This window comes from Podarcis bocagei (assembly GCF_964188305.1).
Source record: "Podarcis bocagei genome assembly, chromosome: 12".
In the NCBI taxonomy this organism is placed as follows: domain Eukaryota; kingdom Metazoa; phylum Chordata; class Lepidosauria; order Squamata; family Lacertidae; genus Podarcis; species Podarcis bocagei.
The window spans coordinates 14341590-14364872 of NC_138137.1; the positions used below are offsets into that span (position 1 = coordinate 14341590).

At 44.6% G+C, this 23283-nt stretch overlaps 2 protein-coding genes across 6 annotated transcripts in view; one reads left to right on the plus strand and one right to left on the minus strand.

Moving 5' to 3' along the window:
* Window positions 1-23283, minus strand: part of LOC308570119 (prostatic acid phosphatase-like) — a 269185-nt gene that overhangs the window by 145101 nt on the left and 100801 nt on the right. The window lies entirely within an intron of this gene.
* CPNE4 (copine 4) overlaps window positions 1-23283 on the plus strand; it is a 265049-nt gene that overhangs the window by 53522 nt on the left and 188244 nt on the right. For 3 of the 5 annotated variants that reach the window (XM_081164651.1, XM_081164655.1, XM_081164652.1), the window contains exons 2-3: window positions 5875-6012; window positions 11186-11395. The gene's annotated coding sequence lies outside the window, so the exon portion shown is untranslated. Of the gene's footprint in view, window positions 1-5874; window positions 6052-11185; window positions 11396-23283 lie in introns of all 5 variants that reach the window. The other 2 variants (XM_081164654.1, XM_081164653.1) reach the window with 2 other exon arrangements.

The window sequence follows — 23283 nt, forward strand, 5'->3', positions numbered from 1 at the left end:
TTCCCATGAATAACCAATGGTGAAGATCCTTTAACTTGTTCTGCTACCTGAGCGTGTATTTTATTTCTCAATATCATATAGCAGTCACTAGTTAATGCCAGGAAACCTTCTCCAGCCAAGTTCTACAGGAGATGCATGGTTTGGAGAAGTCATCCTACAGTTGCCTAGCAACCCAAGCTCATCTTCCCTCCCCTGTCCCCTAAATTCAAGAAAATGATCACCCCAGCAGGGATTAATCTGCCACCTTAGCACAACAATAGGCAGCAAAAGAATGCACAGCCATTGTTCATTTGTTGCAAGTGTTCCTTTTGCACGTGGAAGGAACAGACGGACGCAAGCACTGAACTGAACTCGGCCACTGCATTTATTATTTACAGTTACAGCAAACTGAACAGGATCACTACAACAGGGGAGGGGATTTCCTGGTCCTCTCCAAGGAACCAGCTTGGCTGTCATTGCCAGTATAGTTCCTTGAAGGCTAGTTTAGAAAGGTTTTTATAAAAGGGGAAGGAGCGAGAAATGGCCATTATGCACGTTGAGAAGAAAGTGAAATCATTCCAAAACTCGGGGACTTTCAGTGAAGCTGAACATGGGAAGATTTGGGACAGACAACAGAAAGTGAATTCGACACCTCTAGAGTTCCTTTGAGGCCTTTCGATTCTGGGTCAGATGCTCGCCAGGAGAAAATCTGCTACAAAAGTTACAGCAGGCTCAATGTAGAAAAACTTCAGTGCTGCAATGATAATCCTTCTTGATATCTTCACTTTATAGAGCTCCCACAGGGGTATTCACTCTCTGTGACTGGCTTGGTGTGATCTTCTGGGGAAAGGGTTGAACGCTGACCTCAGATCTCCCTTGCCTATGAATTACCTTGCCTTCAATGCAGAATTACACCACCTTGTCAATTTTATACTAAATCAGGTTTCAGGTTGCAGTCTATAAAATTAAAATAATATCGGAACTGCCTCACAAGGTTGTTTTTAAAGGGTTGCATGTGGTAAGAACAATAAACTCAGCTGCAGGGAGATAAAGGCCACTTCATTTTACGTCTTTAGCTTTTTCCTCTAGAGACACTTGCCTGCACTGTTTCCACGATTCTGTGCTTTTAACTGCCTGGATTGCATTGGTTGATCTCAGTTGTGTCAGTGCAGAAAGTTGAAAAGCGAGTGGCCCTGCCTTTCACCGCAGGGGGTTGGACTGGATAACCTTTGGATTCATTTGATCTCATTAGTCTTTTCGACTCCAAAAAAGGTCATAGAGCAGTGACAGAGAATTTGCTTTAAATGAAAAACGTCCCAGGTTCACTGTCGTAAAAACAGGAAATGGAATTTGAGCATATGGAACTGGGCATAAATTAAAGGATATACAGTGGTACCTTGGGTTACAGATGCTTCAGGTTACATACGCTTCAGGCTACAGACTCCACTAACCCAGAAATAGTACCTCGGGTTAAGAACTTTGCTTCAGGATGAGAACAGAGATTGTGCTCTGGCGGTGCAACGGCAGTGGGAGGCCCCATTAGCTAAAGTGGTGCTTTGGGTTAAGAACAGTTTCAGGTTAAGAAGGGACCTCCGGAATGAATTAAGTACTTAACCCGAGGTACCACTGTACAGCATAATAAGAAAAAAATGGACTTTTATTCCAGTATGTAAGCACAGTGGAGAGATTTTAATATGGACACGGATCGAAGAATGCGTTTTTACCCAAAATGGAGGAATGGTGGTGGGAATTAAAGGAGGCAAAGTTAATTACACCCAAGGGTGCAAGCCTGGGCAGTGTGTATGGAGGTCCTGGGCTGCTCAGATGACAACCCCCCTCTCAGCCTCACTGATGTGGTCTAAAGGAAATCAGAGGGATATGTTTGGCATCAGCTTGGCTGCATGAGCTGCAAGAAGAAGGCATACAAGGCGCCACCCAACCACCTTAGGGACTCCAACCCGGATTTGTGTAGGGTTTACTCCTTAGCCTTATCTTCTCCCAAAGATATCCCACAAGGCAACGGAGGTTTAGGACAGAGTTTTCCTTCTCCTAGATGGACTATCTTCCCAGGTTGCCAAGCCCCATCTGCCCCTCGCTTCCCTCTACAGCACATGCAGAAACTGCCTTCTTGACCATTGGACCCCTTATTGGTCCCGTCTGCTCAACCCTCTGGAGCCTGTCTCTGCATGCAGGGAAAGTCCCTAACTCACAGAAGGAGAGCCTTTGGCTACCCTCATCACACTGGCCTGCGAGAGCTCAAGTTAGAGAACAGCCTTTACCAAAGGTGTCATGGGCTTTGAAGACACTCAAACTCAGGAGAAATGTGCTAGGAGGAAGGCACGCTTGGCAAATCGACACCGTGATCAGCTCCTGCCCGGAAACCAATGTCCCCACTGTGGAAGGACGTGGCCTCCACAGTCACTTACTGACTCATTGTTAAAACCGTGTTTACGGAAGACAATCTTACTCGGCTACGAGTGATCGCCAAAGAAGAAGAAGCCAGCCAGTCTAAGCCGTTCCCAAGGTGTGTCTGCTGTCGCATGCTGACAGCTTCTAGGAGCCACAGGTGAGACGTGAGTGCAGGGTGGGGACCAAAGGTGGACAAACTACCCCAGAAGGAGCACAACATGTTCTCCACCAGAGGAACTACCCCTCAAGGCCAAGTACGCTATTGTATTCAAATTGACTTTTCGATATGTATAAGGAGAAATGAAGTATCAGGCAACAGTTGAATGCTGCAGGTCTAATTCAGCTGTGGGGATCAGGTGAAGTCAAAAGCCATGAGAGCAACTCTAAAGTGATTTATCTAGCCTCCATGACTTCTACAGGTAATCATAGTCCCATCATTCCAATATTTCTTGCTCTTGATCGTCTTCTATAATTCAGATTGTGGCTTTGAGTCCCACACAAGCAAGGATGCACTGGCAGAAGCTCAGGAGAGTTGTTTGTTCAGCATGTTATTGCCAAATTGATGAGAGGATTGGGATGGTTTTCTGCCTTGGGTATAATTCTGCATCCCTCTGCATGTCATGGCTTTGTCTTCTGTCTCTTAGCCAGCCTGTGAAACAGCTAGATTCTATGTATTCCAAAGCAGGGTGATTTATGAGTGGAAAAACCCAGCTCGCTCTTCCCCCTGCCTGGGATAACACTGATCCCCAGGTTCATAAGAATAAATGAAAGACTTGTCAGCTGGAAAAGACTTCTATCGCATGACAGGTGCTTTTATTTTAATTAACTGAAGGGGATAGTAAAATCAACAGTCACACATCAATCTAGATCAGGCTTCTAAAACAGAATATTGCAGATGGCTTCCATGGTGCTATATCTTGCAGTACAAGGGTCAATAGTTCAGGTTTTGGGAAACAGAGCAGGTTGAAGATAAGGTCCAAGGCAGGCAGGGACGGGAAACCTCTGATCCTCCAGATATTGTGGGGACTACAGCCCCTGCCATTCCTGTCCATTGGTCATTCTGGCTGGTACTGATGGGAGTTTGAGTCCAGCAAGGAGTCTAAAGCAAGGGCTTCAGAATGTAATCTCCTTCTGGATAGCACCATGAAGATAACAACAACAACAACAACAACAACAACTCTGGGCGGCTTCCAACAAAATATTAAAATACAATAGTCCTTCAAATATTAAAAGCTTCCCTAAACAGGGCTGCCTTCAGTTGCCTCCTAAAAGTCTGGTAGTTGTTTTTTTCCTTTGACATCTGGTGGAAGGGTGTTCCACAGAGCGGGTGCCACTACCGAGAAGGCCCTGTGTCTGGTTTCCTGTAACTTTGCTTCTCACAGTGAGGGAACCACCAGAAGACCCTCAGAGCTGGACCCCAGTGTCCGGTCAGAATGATGGGTGTTATTTTTTGTTATCAGGATAAGCCCACACGATTGGCGCTTCCACATAATATGGGAAGCAACTATGGAAGAGGCCAAAGGACCCTGGTTTAGAAAGCATGAATGATACATCTGCTCTTGCTGTGGGACTTTCAGCACTTTTGCCAGATGGCAGCATCATGTTCTGAGTCACAAGCTGATGTTTAAATTTAGTTTTACAAACCAGTTTGTGTTGCTCTGTTGGCGAATTGATATTTGGCAAGAAAAGGAGGAATCTGCTGCACGTATCGTTTTCCTGATTTTATCTGTGTTTTATTGGGAACTATTTCATGCATGCTTGTTTATTTAACCGTTTTGTGGGTTTTAGGATGCTGTAGGATGCACACTGCTTCGAGAGTTTTGTAATATAAGCAGTCTCTAAATCTTTCTAAATAATATATACCCCAGAAACATTGTTACGAAACCTCATGAGACAAGGGAGTTGGGGTTGGGAGCTCAAAACCCTTCCTAGCCTTCAAAATAATTGCTCCCTCCTGGAGACTGGCACCTCCTGCCGACATTCCTTGACCTGTCCTATGCATGTTTACTCAGAAGTAAACCCTACTGTGCTCAATGGGGCTTGCCCCCCAGCAAATATGTTAAGTTAGGATTGGCACTTTAGTTTGGGGTGGGGGCCTGTGGGCCCTTCAGGTGTAATTGGACTACAACTCCCATCTTCCTTTCCCTTTGCCATGCTGGCAGGGGTTGATAGGAGTTGGAGTCCCACAAAAATATGTTTTAGCCTTTTAACATCAGTAGGAAATGTGTTGCGCCCATGAGAACCTAAAGCCCTTACCCCAAGATTTGTTACAACTATTCCCCTCATAGCAGGGATGGTGATCCTTCAGCCCTGTGGGTGTTTTTGAGCTCCATATGAGAGGTTGGGGCATGTATTCCAAGCTCTGGAGGGCACCAGTTTTCCTACCCTAATGGGTGAGCATTGTGTGTTCCCCCTGTACTTGTGTTCCCCCACATTTCTCTCCAGAAGTTTGCTGGAATGTAGCATGACTAAAATAAGAAAGGTTGCTTCTGGTTCATTCTTAGGTCTATACACTTGTGGGGTTTTATGTTTATTTTGGGCTCTTGCTGAACTCTGGGTCTCTCGATCTCAATCCAATGTATTCCTATGTCTATGATGATGGACCATTGCAGTGCAGGTGTTGCTGGCGGAAATTTGAGGGACCCTTGTGGCTCTAGTCCATTGGATATGATGCCTAAAGACCACTGTTTAAGCTGCCAGACAGCTGAGGTTCAATGCATTCACAATGGGTTCAACCATTTGAAGCTAGTCCCTAAAAACTACCCCTTTGTAGTTGTCCCCTAAAAACCACCGTGTAAGCAATTATGTTGATGTAGAGATGATCCCTGAGAACACCCAATGCATTCAGATGGAACCAGTGCATTGCAATGGCCATTGCCATTGGGTACTTCCTTCCCTAGATACTTCTCTGCAGCATTCTGCTTGCAAAATCTGCATAGCACAGGGAAACAGAAGCTTTTCCCACCTGAGCGCCACATTCCCTTCTAGGGGATTTCCTGGGGCCCCACATCCCAGTGGTGGGCAAGGAGCAGAAACATATGTGGGTAGAGCAAATGTAAGTTTTAGCTTTGTACAGTAGGCTGGTTTCTACACACATCCACAGACCCCTCTCTACTCCCCAGAAGCATTATCAAAGCATGGCCAGTGAAGGGGGTTGCCAATGGAGAGTCTCAAGGGCCAGACCGGGAGGAGTTGAGGGCCACATTTGGCCCCTCCGCCTGAAGTTCCCCATCACTTACATAGTATGTGACTAAAGGTGATAGTCATAATACTTGTAGTATTGTGGCACTGGTTTATTTAAAATGGTTGTGTTAATTTAAACGACTTATTTATTTATTTTTTTAAAGTCATGTGAGAACACTGGCAAAAATTAGAAACCTTTCTCTCCCAAATAATCCTTCTCTCTCTCTCTCTCTCTCTCCGCTTTCTGTCTCTCTTTCGGAACAAACCGTTTGTATACTAAAGATATTTTGATGCCACCCACAGGAAGAAGATGGTATTTTTGGTTCCTCTGCCTTTCTTCCTTGGAACAGCTGAACATCCTATTGGTGGGGAGGAAAACCTGATCTCTTCAGCAGTGCTGGATGGAGACGTAGCAGTTAAATCGAGCAAAGAGTCGAACTGGTGAGAAGCATATCAGAGTGATATATAAATAACCACAGGGTGAGATTCAAGGCTGTTTCTTCTATACATAATAATGTCTAGGCTCTGTGGCTCTGCCACCCCCATCCCCAGGCTGGTTTATGAGACAAGCAAAGACAGGAAACATGCTTTAAAAATATTCCTCTTGGAGCAGTTAAATGATGATCCTGTACTTAACATGAAGCACATTGTGTTTGTCTATAATTCCCCCCCAGTATTTTCCTGGAACAATATGCACTAGATTAGTGGTTGGTAGAAGGTAGATTTGTATTCTCTATAGTCAATTTCTGGGGGGATAGATCAGCAACAGTAATGATAGCAAAACAACTTTTCCTGCCTAAATTGGGCAGCTTAAATGAAGGAAGTTAACCAGGGACGGACTTTTATATGAAAGGACTGTGAGTTCTGATCTCACACAGAAAACAAATCTCTAGGCTCAGAATGTGCTCAGAGGTGCCTTGCTCTTTAATACGAACTGTACAACTTTTGTACCTGGCCCTCATTGCTAGTTCTTGGGGTTCTTGTGTAAAGACAAACAATTTGGTCCCACAAGCCAGAATTCAGCCCACACTCCCACCGGAGCCCCCGCCTGATGCAAGGGCATGGTGAATGTGACTAAGCAACTTCTCAGAAATACAAAATTATACAGTTTGAAAAAGGGCAAAAAAAAGTATATAGGCATGGGAAGATAGAGGGAAGAAGTGGAGGAAGCAATACCTAACATGCTTTGGTGATATATATGTTTGATTGAATAACCTGCTCAGTCTGCAGCATGCTTAAACCTTAACCTGGTATTTGCCCTTATACCTCTGGAACTGCTTCTTGTTCTTTGTCAAGGTGTGGTATGGTGGAAGGTGGGGGGAATGCATGCAAATAAGGGACAGGAAGGGTGTGGGAACAAGAAACTCCTTTTACTTGACTAAGTCAGTTCAATTGGCTCAGTACTCAGTTGCTCTCCAGGGTCCTGGACTTTTCAAAGGATTGACCATGGGATCTACGGTAACCTATGCAAAGTTCAACGGCTGAGCTGTGCATTCCTCTTTTAAATAAAAGGGTAACTGTGGTGCACAGATGCTTGCAAAACCATGAGAGACAGAAATGTATTTTTTTAAAAAAAACAACAACTGGAAGAGCCAATCCTCACAAAGCATTTGATATCCATTCAAGCTGTTTCCTGGTGAACAACTGTAACCAGGAAGTTCTGGGCAGGTAGTTCTGTGAATGCGGTGGCTATGTAAATACAGAATGCTGGCATGTCTTTGGTGCTCGCTACATACCCCAAATCACCCCATTCACAGGCTGCATTTGCTACACCCAGGAAGGCTGGGACCGCTTGAAGGGATAGCTCAGTTGGTAGAGCAAGAGATTCTAAATCTCAGTTGTGGGTTTGAGCCCCACGTTGGGCAAAAGATTCCTGCACTGCAGGGGGTTGGACTAGATGACCCTTGGGGTCCCTTCCAACTCTACAATTTTAGGATTTTATGACACATATTATGTCAATGACATTCAGAAACTCAATTCTGTGCTCTAATCACAAGAAGGAATTATGGAAGGTGAACAACCTAGGCTTATATATACAGACCAAACATTGGCTAAATGTCTTTGAGCTGCAATGCTAGGATCCTAATTCCACTGAACTGGGAATAATTCCAATAGAATTCAAAAGGATTTGCTTCTTAGTAGACATGGTTAAGATTGCGCTGCAAATTAAGAAAATCTGTTCTTTCTTTCGCATTCCTTAGTCATCATATTCCATATTCCTCTGATAGGAGTAGCCTAGGGCACTATGATGAAATCGATGTCCCTGGTGTTATTAACCTCTGACATCTTGTATACAAACCCCAGATGTGAAAATGAACTTTGCTGCTGAAGATCAGAAATGGTTAAAACCTTAAGCTGTTTCGCCGTAGGTGTTCTAAATAAGGAACTAGGAAGACAACACCGCCTTGTACATTGACAGTAATGGGTACAGGAAGGAGGTAAGGGGAAAACACACAGGAAACCGATGATTAGGAGGAGATGTTACAGGTAAATGTAAATCTCACTCAGAATTACAGCAGGGAATTATGTTTATTTTTTGCAGATGCTCATTGGGTCTTGTACATCTTTGAGGTTGCATGAGGGTAGTCTACTTTCAATAATCATGCCACATAAAAAAGCATTATTTCCATATGTGCTGCCTATCTGCACTAAGACGAATCTTTAATGTGTTTCCAGCAATAAGATAAAGTGAGATAAAATCCTGGCAGTTGTTAATACATCCTCATTAGAGAGCGAGGGCTTGCTGGCAGGGAAGGCTGGCTCTCTATTACAAGTTGTTGTTGTTGCTGGATGTCTCTCCCCCCCCCCCTTTGCTGTGGAAACCTTCTGGTGACCAATCATCCTGTGGGCTATGGCAACCACAGGTTATTTCCTGCACTTCATGCATCTCAAAGCCCATGCTCTGCACCAGTGTGATTTGCCAGTTTGCCAACTGCTTGAATTCACCAGGGCAAGGGGGAAAATATTCATCACGGCTTCATGCCCTCTCCCCATGAGGAACTGGCTTCCCAAGCAATATATTATTTGTGGATGTGCGTCAAAGACAGGGCTAGGTGGTATTTCTGGGCTCAGTAAACCTTTGCTGCTACAGATCTAGGGAGAGTGGCGGTTTGCCTAGGCAGACCCAGGCAGGGCGATGCCCACCACAAGGCAGGCTGAAGCGGCACCATTAAGGGATATCAAATCATTTATTCATTGTAAATGGATGTACAAATGTACCAACATTTGTATGTTATCTTTCTGCCATCCTGAAATATGAGGTGGCACATGTGAGGTCCCATCCATAGCTCAGTGGGAAAGCATTTTCATTTCATGCAGAAGGTTCTGGGTTCAAATCTCTAGCATCTCCCTGGCACAGCTGGGAATGTCTCCTGTTGAGAACCCTGAAGAGCACTGCCAATAGTGCAGGCAATACAGTGGTACCTCGGGTTACATATGCTTCAGGTTACATACGCTTCAGGTTACAGACTCCGCTAACCCAGAAATAGTGCTTCAGGTTAAGAACTTTGTTTCAGGATGAGAACAGAAATCGTTCTCCGGCGGCGCGGCAGCAGCAGGAGGCCCCATTAGCTAAAGTGGTGCTTCAGGTTAAGAACAGTTTCAGGTTAAGAACGGACCTCCGAACGAATTAAGTACTTAACCTGAGATACCACTGTACTGTGCTAGATGGATCAATGTTTGGATGGGGGTATAAGGCAGTTCCCTATGTTCCTAACTGTGTTATGTACAAACTTGCAACACGTGGGGAAAAATTGTGTATAAACATAGACTTGCCATGGGCAAATTTAACAATATTTGGCCAGAGACCAAAATGGGTGCACCATTCCTTTGTAAGTGAGGCCACAAAAAAGACACAAACACACACACACCCTATCTATCTTGACAGGCAAAAGACATGAGGGCATCCCAACTGAGCAGGAGTGCTTGAGACACGTGAGGGATATTGAGGCCTGTTGAGAGTCCCAGGGGAAGGATGGAGAGGACAGGAGAGTCAGATTCAGCTCCCAGGCCTGGGGCTCCTCATGTGGGATGTCAGCATCCAAAATGCATGTGCAAAGGGTTAATGGCAAGAACTGTGTGGCAGTTGTGGCAATTGGTTCAGTTATGGCAGTTAGTTAACAGTCTTAACAATTACAGCAGCAGGCATGTTGCGTTGTGCTGCTGTCTGCCTCAGAGTTAGCCAATCTGTTGCAATAGTTTGATCTATGTCGGATGTATTAGCAATTTTAGAAACATCCACCGGCATTGTATATTTAATCTGCAACTGCAAGCACACGGAGCAAAAGTTATCCGTTATTTAAACTTTAAAAGAGTGTCTTGCGAAGGGGGTGGGGGAGAACTAATTAAAGGATCAAACAACCCAAGGCTGACTTCCGCCTATTCTGCTAATGGGAACTAGAGTTTAATTCCAACACCTCAAACCGTGCTTTGGAATGCCATAGCATGGCACGATATCCTTCACGGCGCATTAACAAGCAGTAATGTTCTGAGGAGGGCACCCTGGGGGTGGTCACCTCATGGGATAGACCCTGATCATAGGTTTAAGACTATTCCTTGACTCCAGGCGCTCCCACGTTGTGGCATGTTGCCTCACGGCTCCTAACATGGATTTAAATGTTTGGCAAAGGATTTCAGATTTCTTCCAGGACTAGGACTGAAGCCCTTCCATAGGCAGCCTTTTTTTCCTGTCGGGGGGCATAATCCTTTGGAGGTGCTTTGCCAGAGGCCACACAAAGGCAATGGGGCGAGCCCCTTTTTCTCTATTCTGCCACTCCCTCTCTCCTCCACACACATTTCTCTCTCTCTCTCTCTCTCTCTTCCACGCTCTATTTTCCTGCCACTTTTTTCCTCCCCTTTCCCCTTCCTTGCCACCCCCATAAAATCTGGTCGAGGGCCACACAAAATGAGACAGAGGGCCACAGGTTGCCCACCCCCTCAGGGCTATAACTAGCCCCGAGCTAGAGGTGGGGTGAAAATAAAAGCATCCTCATAGAAACTCTCAGTCCCATAAATCACCAGGAGGTTTTTGGTTTTTGGACAAACAGTACCTTTTGCACATCTCAGTTGGTTCAGAACGTGGTGCTGATAACACCAAGGTTGCAGGTTCGATCCCCGTTTGGGACAGCTGCCTATTGCAGGGGGTTGGGCTAGACTAGAGGATCCTCAGGGATCCAACTCTACGATTCTACCTGATCCTTCATTTGGGAAACCACAACACACATCTTCTCGTTCTCTTGAGCTCCACTTAGCTTCGCGCTGAGCACGTTAGCAATTGACACACTTGAAAGAACTTTAACTGAGCAGGCAGTATATTCTTAAGGCAAACGGCCCCCGGGGAGTTTCGGCTTGCAAAAAAGAAAAGAAAAGGTGCGGGGCGGGGGGGTGGGGAGAGAAAAAAAACACACCGGAGAGCTTAATATAAATATAAAGGGGAGGCGCTGTGCTTGCCCGATGCCTCTAGGGGGCGCGCGGGGGGTTTCTCCGCCTCCTTTTCAGCCCAGGCGCCCGCGCGCGCTCCAGAAGGCGGGCGTCTCTCGCTGAGCGGAGCTGCCTCTCCGCCCGCGCCCAGTCCAGCCCAGCCTCTCTCTCTCTCTCTCTCCCTTCTCCTCCTCAGTCAGAGGCGAGCGGAGCCCGAGAGCGCGGAGGGATGGAGCCCGGCTTCCTGGAGGGATGAAACTCCCGTGCGCCCCACCGGCTCCCTGAGCGCCCCGCTAGCTGCAAGCGAGGATTTGCCAAGAGCGCGGCAGGAGCCCCTCCGTCCTGCGAGGGAGCGAGAAAGAGCCGGTTCGCGGAGCGCTCCATTCTTCCCAGATCCCTTGCTCAGGTAAGGCGGCTTCCCCTCGGCTGCTCCGCTTTGCATCCCACCCTCCAAAAAGGCATGCTGGCTAACTTTTTCTCTCCATCTCCAGCCGTTTCTTTCTCTCCCTCCCAGACCCGCGTTCCCACGTTACGCGGCGCCTCTCGCCGTGCAGAAGGACCCTCAGTCACGGGGGTCTCCCGGGGGAAGTTGGGGACCCCGGACTCTTGGGCAAAGAGCTGTGATTTCGAGTCCACGGGAAACAAAACGGTCCCTTTTTTTCATAGAGTTGTCCAGTGGGTAAGGGACCCTGGGGGTCATCTAGTCCAACCCCCTGAAATGCAGGAATAGGCAGCTGTCCCATGCGGGGATCGAACCTGCAACCTTGGTGTTAGCAGCAGCATGCTCTGGCCCGCTGAGCTATCGGAAGCGGGTTGTGCTCTGTTCCGGTTATTGAGGGGAAATAGGGCACTGATTGGGCTCCATTCGTCGGGATCCCTTTTATGTCTTTGCAAAGGGACCCCAGCCCAAGCTGGCGAGAGCATGAGTCTCTCTCCCCCCCCCCCCAGCGCTGCCGTCACTTCATGGGCTCCCACAGCTACGGCAGACTCTTTGCCTTGCACTTATTTCCAATCTGGGTGAAGTTGAGAGAGGAAGCAGCCTTGTTATCTGTGGCAGTTACTGGTATAAGTGTATGTATGTATATATATATATATGTATCAGTTATTAAGTGTAAGGAATATCTTGAAAAACAATATTCTCTATAAAAAGAAAACCCCTCGATGGGCGTTTTGTTTCAAAACGTTAGATAATCGTCTCCTGTACTGGTTTCTCCGTTTCAAAATCCTCGCACAGCTCCGTTCTCTCTCCCGGTTACTTTGGATATCTGTGGCAGCCCCCTAAGTTGTGGCGCTCCTTCCCCACAGAGGTGCACCTTACACAGCTTCTGGAGAATGCTGAAAACACACTTCTTAACCCTGGCTTTTGACACTTGAGGTGTAGAGTTTTAAGACCCACCTTATTTCTGCAATTGTAAATTGTTCTGAGCTGGGTTTTTTAATATTGTGTTTTAATGTTGTAACCCATGCCGGTACCTTAGGGTGAAGAAGGGTGGATAATTGGTCATTATCAGTCATCATACCCAGTTCAACAACTTCTCTTTTTTGGCTCAAAGTACCCACCAATGGACGTCATATCCCTGTTGAGTTTCAGAATCTGACACCTGGCATTGAAGCCTTCCTAACTCCCTTCAGCTGTGCTGTGCTCAGCAGTGATTTCTGATCATCTGGTGATGCTTCATATCTGAGCTGCAGCCCTGTACTCCTTATTACCTAGGACTGATCCTGAGCTTGGCAGGGCTGCTCTCTGAGTAGGCATTTCTGAGTAGGCATTTTCTGATGAGAAAGCCCAGGCTGAAGCCACCGTTAAAAAAAAGAATATACAGCATAACGTGTCAATAAGTATTTCCCCAGACCCAATATAACCCCAAGTGTTTACTGGCATGGCTTCTATTTGAATGTCTGGTTCCCTGGGCAGTGTAGGGCAATTTTTTGAGAGGCAAATGGGAGTTTGGTGCACAGGACCAGTAACGGGAACTTGGGTGAGATCTGGGTTCAAATCTGTTGCTTCGTTGACTTCTTCCACCTTAAGTTTTACATGTGTGATGGGTTACCAGTGTTAATAAACAATAATATTGGGGCCGGTTCATAGATTATCTACCTAAAATACTTGCTGCGTTTGCGTAATAGCCACAGGACAACCCAAAAGAAGCAACGAGTGTGTGTGTGTGAAAAAAAGATATATACTGTTGTTAGTGGTTTGGGGAAAACTTAAGGAGGGAGCATTTGTCACAAATAGTATCGGGAACAACGGCATTAACGGGAAACATCATTAGAAAGTAAGAAAGAATAGCTTTTGGGAGACCTCTTTGGGAAAATACTGTGTTTTGAAAGGCGACTAACAAATCTACTAAATAAAAAGAGGACTGTAAAATTGCTCGCATTTCTAGTGTTCCTGAGGCACATTTGCCCTCAGAGATAATTGGAACCTTGTATTGAGTAGTCGCATTTTTGTTGCTTTCAAATTGGCTTCTTTTTTGAAAACCTGGATTGGCTAGGATGTACGTTTGGATCCCCTCCCCCTTTCAACTTCTCTCCTGAATTTGTCTGTGATTCGGGAAGTGCTTCGCGCACTTTCATCCTAGGCATCTTTACTCAGAAATAAGTCCCACTGTGATCAATGGGACTTCCTTTCAAGTAAGTAGGCATAGGATTATAACCTGAAAGAAAATGCCGTGAAAGATTCTTTCTCCCTTCCTGAAGAGGGGGAAAGGATTCCAAAGCGAATTTCAGGGTTTCACCCTTCGCCCCAATGTTTGGGGAGGGATATAGAGAATCTGAGCTCAGCTTTGCAGTGGTAGAGGTCCATTGGCTTCTGTTTGCCTGCAGAGAAGGAGATGGACAGGTGTCCCACCCCAGAAAAAGACCTTTGGACTTGAGTTGGTGTCAACAAGAAAGGATGGCCATAAACAACTGTTCATTATTTTATTAAGATTCAATGTTCAGATTTCTTTTATTTTGGGGGTTTTTTTTAGTGGGGTGGAGAGTTGTATTTCTGAACTGTATTAGTTGCATTTTTGAAAGCTGCAAGAGCTGTTTACCGAAATCAATAAAAGATACTGCCCTATAAACAGGGGAAGGGCTTATTCAGAATACCCCTTGATTGTTTTTTGGGGTTTTGGTGCCTTGGAGGGTAAATGGTGTTCCTTGTGTTCAGTGCTGACACCACCTTTCTACGCATTTGTCCCAAGTAACTAGAACTTTCAGACTGCATAAGGAAACTCTGAGTCAAATATATAATAAATATGCCACATTAAAGGCATCACCCACTTGATGCACAGTCAGAATGGTCAGAAGCAAAGCTTTGGGGTAGTGTAGATTAGGGCTTCCCAAACTTGGGTCTCCAGCTGTTTTTGGACTACAATTCCCACCATCCTTGACCACTGGTCCTGCTAGCTAGGGATGATGGGACTTGTAGTCCAAAAACAGCTGGAGACCCAACTTCAGGAAACCCTGGTGTAGATGCTTTGCTTGAGGATCTGGAGAGCGGACCAGGAATTTGCCTAATGCAAAAAGCTTGCAGGAACTTGAAAGAACAACCGTTTTATGGGATGTAGCATTATTTGGAACTCATTGTCAGGGGATGTGGTAGCAACTGTCAAGAGTTGAAACCGGTTTCAGAAACAAGGATGTTGTCCAATTTGATATGATTTTAGTCGTTTATGTGCCACCCATTAATGGGTGATTTATTTATTTATTCATTTATTTATTCGGTAAAACACGCTTGAAATCAAACAGAAACCATCAATATGAAAAGCTAAAATTCCAGTAGAGCCCCCTACCCCAGCAGAAAACCAGCACAAAGAAGCATAAGATAAATTAGAAACAACACCAAAAGCTATCAAACATGGGAAATAAAAATGTTCAAAGAAGTGAAGCGTACGGAGCCTCAATTATTAAAAAGCCTGTGCGTGTTTACTTAGGCGTACATGACTATATGCATGCAAAAGGCTGGTTAATGTGGGTGTGTAAGAAAAACGGTTCCATGCATTTTTGGCAGGCAGTGTGTAGTTCAGGTTCCTCAACCTACACTCGCTATCCTTTATTCTTAGTAGGTCTGCATAGGATTGTATTGTAAACCAGGTCACTTCACTGAAGCATCCCTTGTTAGCATGCCAGAGTTCTGTGGGTGCCCGGCTAGCATGCTAACACTGCATGCGTACTGGCATCTGAGAATCCTGGTTTAAAAGAGATGCTGTGTGTATTGGAGATGGTGCACAGGTGTGATTTCTTTACGTGTTTGATGTTCTATTTGAATTGGACCAAAGTCCCGGGGGGCAGGGGGGTCTTGATAGGATTGTAACTTCAAGAACAGCTGTGAAAAATAGGAATATTTCCCCAATCCCCAAAGACATTTATTTAGCATATGCCCCATTCATTTTAATGAATTTTGCATCTGAATAAGAAGCTTAGAGTTGCAGCTCAAGGTTGCCATTCTAAGGCTGAAGTTCTTCAGACACTTGCTAGAGTCAAATGGATTTTGCATTGGAGTAATAAGTTTGGGAAGGGATGCAGGTGGCGCTGTGAGTTAAACCACAGAGCCTAGGACTTGCCGATCAGAAGGTCGGCGGTTCAAATCCCCGCAACGGGGTGAGCTCCCTGCTCCTGCCAACCTAGCAGTTCGAAAGCACGTCAAAGTGCAAGTAGATAAATAGGTACCACTCCGGCGGGAAGGTAAACGGCGTTTCCATGCGCTGCTCTGGTTCGCCAGAAGCGGCTTAGTCATGCTGGCCACATGACCCGGAAGCTGTACGCCGGCTCCCTTGGCCAGTAAAGCGAGATGAGTGCTGCAACCCCAGAGTCGGTCACGACTGGACCTAATGGTCAGGGGTCCCTTTACCTTTACCTTAATAAATTTGGCCTTGCCGCTTGGGGTTCTAATACTGCAATTCTAATGACACTTAGACTTGGGGAGCAGAGTCAATACACAAATTTCTCTCTATTAATATTCAGAGGGCAGGTGACTGTTAGCAATCTTTGGCATCATGCTCAGCCACCTTGTAAGCAAAGTTTTTTTTGTTTTAGAAAAAGTTTAAAGAGTAGGGTGGGAGAAGAAGGGAAAGGAGACCCAGGGTCCAGACCTGAGGTTTGGACCCACTTAACCACCCCAACAACTCTGCTGAACTTACTCCCAGGGTAGGATGTATGTTTAGGATTGTGGTGCAACTCTGTTGCATGACATAGGCTTTACTTCCACATAAGCCTGCGGCTTTCACTCTTTTGTCAGAGCTAGTTCCACTGACATATATGGAAGGTGCAGGCTCCTGTAGAAGTAAATCTTATTGCATCCACTGGTGCTATTTTGCAATCCTATATGCACTTATCTGGGAGTAAGCCCCATGAACTTATTTCCTTTTTTAAATAATGTTTATTAATTTTAACATATAAATTATAATACATACCACAAAACTTCACCACTTATACAATCTTTTTTGGGGGGGACTTCCATCAGCACCTCTGATGATCCCCCGTTTTAACCACTTCTTATGCATTTCTTAAATTCATCTTGCCTTTAATTATCTTAACTAATCATCCTCCCCTTTATCCATTTTTGCAATAGTTCCAATAATTCACCTCACAAAACTTCTTGCAAACCTACAAACATAGTTTGATCATCACTATTACTTTTCAAATAGTCTGTAAATTTACACCAGTCTTCTGTGAATTTCTGGTCCCACAGATTTTGGATCTTTCCTGTTAGTTTGTCTAATTCTGCATAGTCCATTAATTTCATCCTTCATTCTTCTTTCGTCGGTAATTCTTCTTGCTTCCATTTTTGTGCCAATAATATTCTTGCTGCCCCCATGAACTTATTTCCAACCAGTGTGCCAACAGTGGTGTATAAGTCAGGCGCAAGTCTCTCTCTTGAGAAGGTATTTCCAAACATGGATAGTATCCACAGGGTGTGCCTTTAGTTTTCTTGTGGTTCTCTCAGTTGGGGATTGCCAATGTGGTGACCTCTGTGTTTTGTGGGCTGCAACTCTCATCATCCCTGAACCATTAGCTGTGCTGGTAGATCTGATGGGAGGGAAACATCTGGAAGACCACAGCTTGGTCACCCCTATTGTAATTCATCAGGAACTGACTGTGTCAGAGATGGGGTAGATCAGTTTTTGGACGGAGGCAATAAAATTGCTGTTATCCTCTGATTCAGTCACATCCTTTTGTTGCTCGTTTGGTCCCATAGATCCTTGTTGGGTAAGGTGCTACCTCGTATTGGATCAGCCCCTGCTGATGGAGGATGATGTAAGCTTTCCAACTCTTCACTAGTTAGATTTGTTTCCTTTAGGAAGGAACACAGGAAGCTCCCTTTTACCTGATCAGACCATTTGCCCATCTAGCTCAGTATTGTCCGACAGCCAGTAGCAGGTGATCTTTGCTGCCATCTACTACCCAATTCCTTTTCACTGGAGATACCAGCAAACACATGTTACGCTCTGAGCTGCAATCTTTTTCTATAATGTAAACGTTGGGAAAATGGTAGAGCCCGGTTTCTCAAACCTGCCTGGTTATCTAAAGCTAAGGCTGTAATCTTAAACACACTAGTAGTAAGCACCAGTGAAATGAAGTGGGCTTGTGAGTAAGCAAGCCTCCGATCAGAATGCAAAAAGGATTACTTTCACGCATTACATGTGCACTGCTGGGTTTTTCTAATCATTGTGATGGCAGCTGAAGGGGTGAACTGCCTTAACTGAAGAGCACTGGGTTCAGCACTAAGCTGAGGGGATGCAAAATAATAATAATAATAATAATAATGATGATGATGATGATGATGATGATGATGACGATGACGATGCCTTTCTTATACAGGTGCCTACAGAGAATAGCCATAAAAAGCAACTGTGCCAAAAGGAATTGTTGTGGAAATAAGAAATATTGAGTGGGGGAAACTAGATTTTGTCCTCACTCACGGTGCCATATTACCAAAATCTGGCCCTGCTGGGTTTATGGTGATGTGCAAATTTTACCTGAGATGATCAGTGCTACTCCTGCATGCAGGGACGCGGGTGGCGCTGTGGGTTAAACCACAGACCCTAGGACTTGCTGATCAGAAGCTCATCGGTTTGAATCCCCACGACGGGGTGAGCTCCCGTTGCTCGGTTCCTGTTCCTGCCAACCTAGCAGTTCGAAAGCACGTCAAAGTGCAAGTAGATAAATAGGTACCGCTCCGGTGGGAAGGCAAACTGTGTTTCCGTGCGCTGCTCTGGTTTGCCAGAAGCGACATAGTCATGCTAGCCACATGACCCGGAAGCTGTACGCCGGCTCCCTCGGCCAATAAAGCGAGATGAGTGCCGCAACCCCAGAATCGGCCACGACTGGACCTAATGTTCGGGGGCCCCTTTACCTTTACCTTTTACTCCTGCATGCAGCCTCAGGAAGGAAGGAAGGAAGTTTCCCATTACATGCAGTCTAAGAACTGCAATTAAAAACTTATGAACATCCAGGATTTGGAAGCCATTAACAATAGTTCCTGGTTAAAGAACCAAAAGCTCATCTGGTAAACAGGGCTGTAACTCAGTGATAGAGCATCTGCTTTGTATACATTTGGTCACAGGCATCTCTAAGTCGGACTAGGGAAGACTCCTTGTCTGGAACCCTGGAGAGCTGCTGTACTTCAGTGTAGACCAAGAGTCTGATTTTGTATAAGCATCTTGCTGCTGCAGCATCCTGATCTCACAGTGACCAACCGCATGGCTTTGGGAAGCCTGCAAGTTTGCACCTACTGGGAACTATAGTTAACTGTGACTTCCTGAGTTGTTTTTCTGCTTATGCAAAGGGAAGAACAAAGCCGTTTGCACAAAGCTTCCACGTATCCTGGTTTACTAAGCCAGAATTTGATCATGCACATTTGGCCAACAATATCCATTAGCAATCTACAGTTATGTTAAATAAATGTCACTGTTTGTAATTGACAGCTGGCCCTTCCATAGCTGTCAACTTTCCCCTTTTCTTGCGAGGAATCCTATTCGGAATAAGGGAATTTCCCTTTAAAAAAGGGAAACGTTGACAGCTACGGGCCCTTCATCTCCTTTTCAGGCATATTGGTGCAATCCAATTACATGACTTGCTTGATTCTTCTCTTGTCTCCGTTCCTTATCTTGTCTCCACCTTCCTTTAATTTTTCTCTCTGGCAACTTCTTCCAGTGTCGTCACTTAGGCACGGTAAAGTGAGCTATTGGCAGCATCTCGTTTCAGAAACAGAGTTTCCTTTTAAACAGTCAATTTTCTGTTGATTAAAATTAGCTTTGCCTTCCAGTTTTTCTGCATATGTGATCCTTCATGATTAGTTCCAGATTTGCTTTGGGGCTGTGTAAACATAAACATACAGCTAGACAATGTGGCGATTTTGCTAATTTTTCTCCAAGAAATGTTTAAACCCTCTGATTAATTTTAGACATGGTAGATAAAACAAAATACGAGTTCACAATGCTCTTTTTAAAGCTTATCTTGTGATTTTGTGCAGCTTTGATGAGACTGCCTCAAAATAATTCATATCCATTATTTTCCATTGATGAACTGGGGATAGTCTGGGCACTTGGTTAATCTTTATAAGGCACATTTGATATTAAAACCAGCTGGGAGCACTGCCTGTATATGGATCCTAAGATTGCTATTAGTCATTAGCTATGTACCTGGCTTTAAACTTTATTAAATAACTTTGTGTTAGAGCATCTCTTTTTGAGATGCCCCACTAAATTATTGCAGAAAATTTGAAGTCATTGTAGGGGTTTTTTAAAGTCTAGAGCCTACTAACTGGTGGCATGAATGTAGCAGAACCTTTGCCATCTCATAGAAGTAATACATCTGCTTGCTCAGGAAAGGGTCAGTGTAGACAATACCGTGCTTGATAGAGGATCTGTCTACCTTGGTATAAGACTGTTTCTTATGTTCTTATGACTTGGATTCTCAGATAAATTAATTTAAGGAAGTTCATTTATGGAAGGAAAGTTTTCTGTTTCCTCCTCCCACATAGCTCAGGAGGGCCCCTTAATTATACAGAGATGCTTTTCAGGGGATTGTAGCAGAGAAGACAGGAAAGTTCCCTTCTGAAAACTTCTTTAAGGTCTCATCCAGACTTCCTTTTGCACCATACTTTTGCACCACATTTTCCTGGGGAAACCCACATTTTACTGCTGAATCAAATGGAAATCTGCAGAAAACTCAATTGTCAGTTGCTCCAGTTCAGCAGGAAACTGTGGGTTTCCCCAGGGAAAGCACTGTGACAAAAACAACAACAACAACCCCAAATGCTCAGTCATAGAGCTTTAAAGCTCAGACCTGTGCCTAGAAATGTGGTGCCAGAGGCAATCTGGATGAGCTCTAAGTTTCCTTAGGCTCCAACCTATTGATTCTGATTGAAAATGCATGCTGAACACATTATAGCAATGGGAACTTTGAAATCAATGGAACTATTTCCACACAGTGCCCACAATCTAAATGCAAGTTGATGTTCAAGTCCAGTGAGTGCAGTACATGTAACCATGGATTACTTGGTGTTCGATCATGGTCAACTTGTTTAGGGCTGGAGCGTCAGACGTACAGCCAAAGTAGACAATATCTACTGATAGATCTGTTGCTCTTTTAGATGTAATTAGAAGTGCACATCACTATTGCCTTCCATGTCTCTGGTTTGATCTTTCTCCCCGATTTTCAATATGCCCTCCCCCCACCATTGTTTAGTCTTAAATTAGAAAAAGGGAAAAGTATAGGAATTCAATGAAGCAAATATTAAGACCTTTGTCTGGGGCTCTTTGGAACACATTTAAAGTTCATCTCAGAAGAATTGGATTATATGGGAGATTGGTTAGAGACTATTGGTAAGGCGTTTTCTTAAGGTTGCAATCCAGAACACATTTGCTAGAATTACACAGTGCGATCATATGCATGTCTATTCAGAGGTGAGTCCCTTTGAGTTCATACTCCCGGGTTAGATAGTATAGGACTAGCGTTGTATGAACAATCTGTTCCAACATTAATTCACACCTTCATCTGGCATTTTGCATTCTGCTACAATTGATTTAATTTGCGCAAGTCTTTATTCCACTTCATAATCCACAAATGTGGAAATACGTTCTTTCTCATATATCATAGCACACAATAGATATGCATATCTCAGCCACATCAGCATATACTTATATATCAGTAATTTTCCTGTGTGTTCTCTTTCAAATTTAGTGAATTTCCAGTCTTTTGTAGGAAAAAGCAATTGAGAACCTTATGGTAACTTAAAGACGGTTCATTATAAAACAGTCTATGGTTGTAATTTCAACCATATCTACTCTGAAGTAAGTTCTTTTCAGGTAAGTGTGGTGAGGATTGCAGCCTATCCCACTCACTTAATCAGACACATCCTGAGATCTACAGGTATAAGGTGGTATACAAATTTAATAAATAATAATAATATTTTAAATGGCAAAATTTCATTACAAAAATTTGAGGTCTTCTATCTCATACTTAAAATGGTCATGTACATGTGTCTGGTGAAACATCACACTGGAAGTAATTTATGTTTTAGGTATTTGTAGTAATCCTGATTTGGTGATTGACAGTTTTAAATTTTTTTTAATGCCCTTGTATTCCTACCACTTGAAAAAGACCCACAGTAGATGGCATGTTCTATTGGTTTTTAAATTCAATTGGGATTTGACCGGAAGGATGGCAAGGACACTAGTAACGCCAAAAATTCAAAGATTGTGAGGGATGGTTTAATGGTCAAAAATTCCACATACAAAATGGACTGGCTGTTGAGTATTCATTTCAACACTGAGCTATTATGTAATATAAAAGCCACTTCTGGAAGCCAAACAGAATAAAACACAGGTGTAGTTTCCATTTTATTTGCTTCCAGGAAAAAAAATCAGTGTACAAGCCTGGACACCCAGAAAATCATGTTTTTGTGCAGGGGTGTCCAAGATCCTGCAGGGTGCAGGTGATGTTCCACAAGCACCACTCCATCTCCAGGATTGCCTCTGCCCCTTCACAGCTGTTCTGCAGAGACAGGGCAAGATCACCTGGACCCTGCAGAATGCAAAATGCTCCTTGCGGAGCATCATACGCACCTCTGGATTGGCTGCTCAGTTTTAAGGAAAGCTGCAGAACGGACCTCTGCTCAACAGCTGTTGGACGGAGGCAGAGTTTCCACTGCAGTACCTGCTGGCGTGGATGGAATTTTGCACGGCGTGGCAGCACATAGGTACTGCAGTGTGAAAGGAGCTTTAGAAATTGGAGCAGAAAGGCTACTGTTATAATTGGTAAAGCTGACATGATAAATGCCATGTCTGAATGCAGCCTCAGCTAATTCCTAAAGTTGCTCATACACCCCTCTCTAGCCTCCATCCATGGAAGCCAGAGGCAAAATCCAGGGACACAGTAGAAACTTTGAAAGAGGGTGAAATGCAGGACCAGTGTCTTGGATGTGTGTGTGTAAGGCTGGAGAGGGAGTCTGGTCTTAGGAAAGTCCAGGGGGTGGGGAACTGATAGAGAGCCTTGAGGGGCACATTTCTCCACTCCAAAATACAGATTTGTATTATTGTACTAAGATTTTTGGGACGCGGGTGGTGCTGTGGGTTAAACCACAGAGCCTAGGACTTGCCGATCAGAAGGTTGGCGGTTCAAATCCCCGCGACGGGGTGAGCTCCCGTTGCTCGGTCCCTGCTCCTGCCAACCTAGCAGTTCGAAAGCACGTCAAAGTGCAAGTAAATAAATAGGTACTGCTCCGGCGGGAAGGTAAATGGCGTTTCCATGCACTGCTCTGGTTTGCCAGAAGCGGCTTAGTCATGCTTGCCACATGATCCGGAAGCTGTACGCCGGCTCCCTCAGACAATAAAGCGAGATGAGCGCCGCAACCCCAGAGTCGGTCATGACTGGAGCTAATGGTCAGGGGTCCCTTTACCTTTACTAAGATTTTATTGGGATGAACTATTGCGATGTTGTTGTTGTTGTTGTTGTTGCTGCTTTTAAAAAATGTGTGCTGTGTGTTTGTGTTTTAATGTTCTGCGAACTGCTTTGGTTTTAATAAATAAAACTGAAGTGGCATAGGCTCGGTTCCTTTCAAAACTGGGGGGAAATATCCAGGTTTTCTACCTGAGTTTGCCAGATATGTATTGAAAAGGAGGAACATTAGAAATGCCCCCTGGTTATTTAAGTAGAACTGGTTCAGTAAGTGATCTGCTACTACAGTGGTACTTCAGGTTACATACGCTTCTGGTTACAGACTCCGCTAACCTAGAAATAGTGCTTCAGGTTAAGAACTTTGCTTCAGGATGAGAACAGAAATTGGGCTCTGGCGGTGCAGCG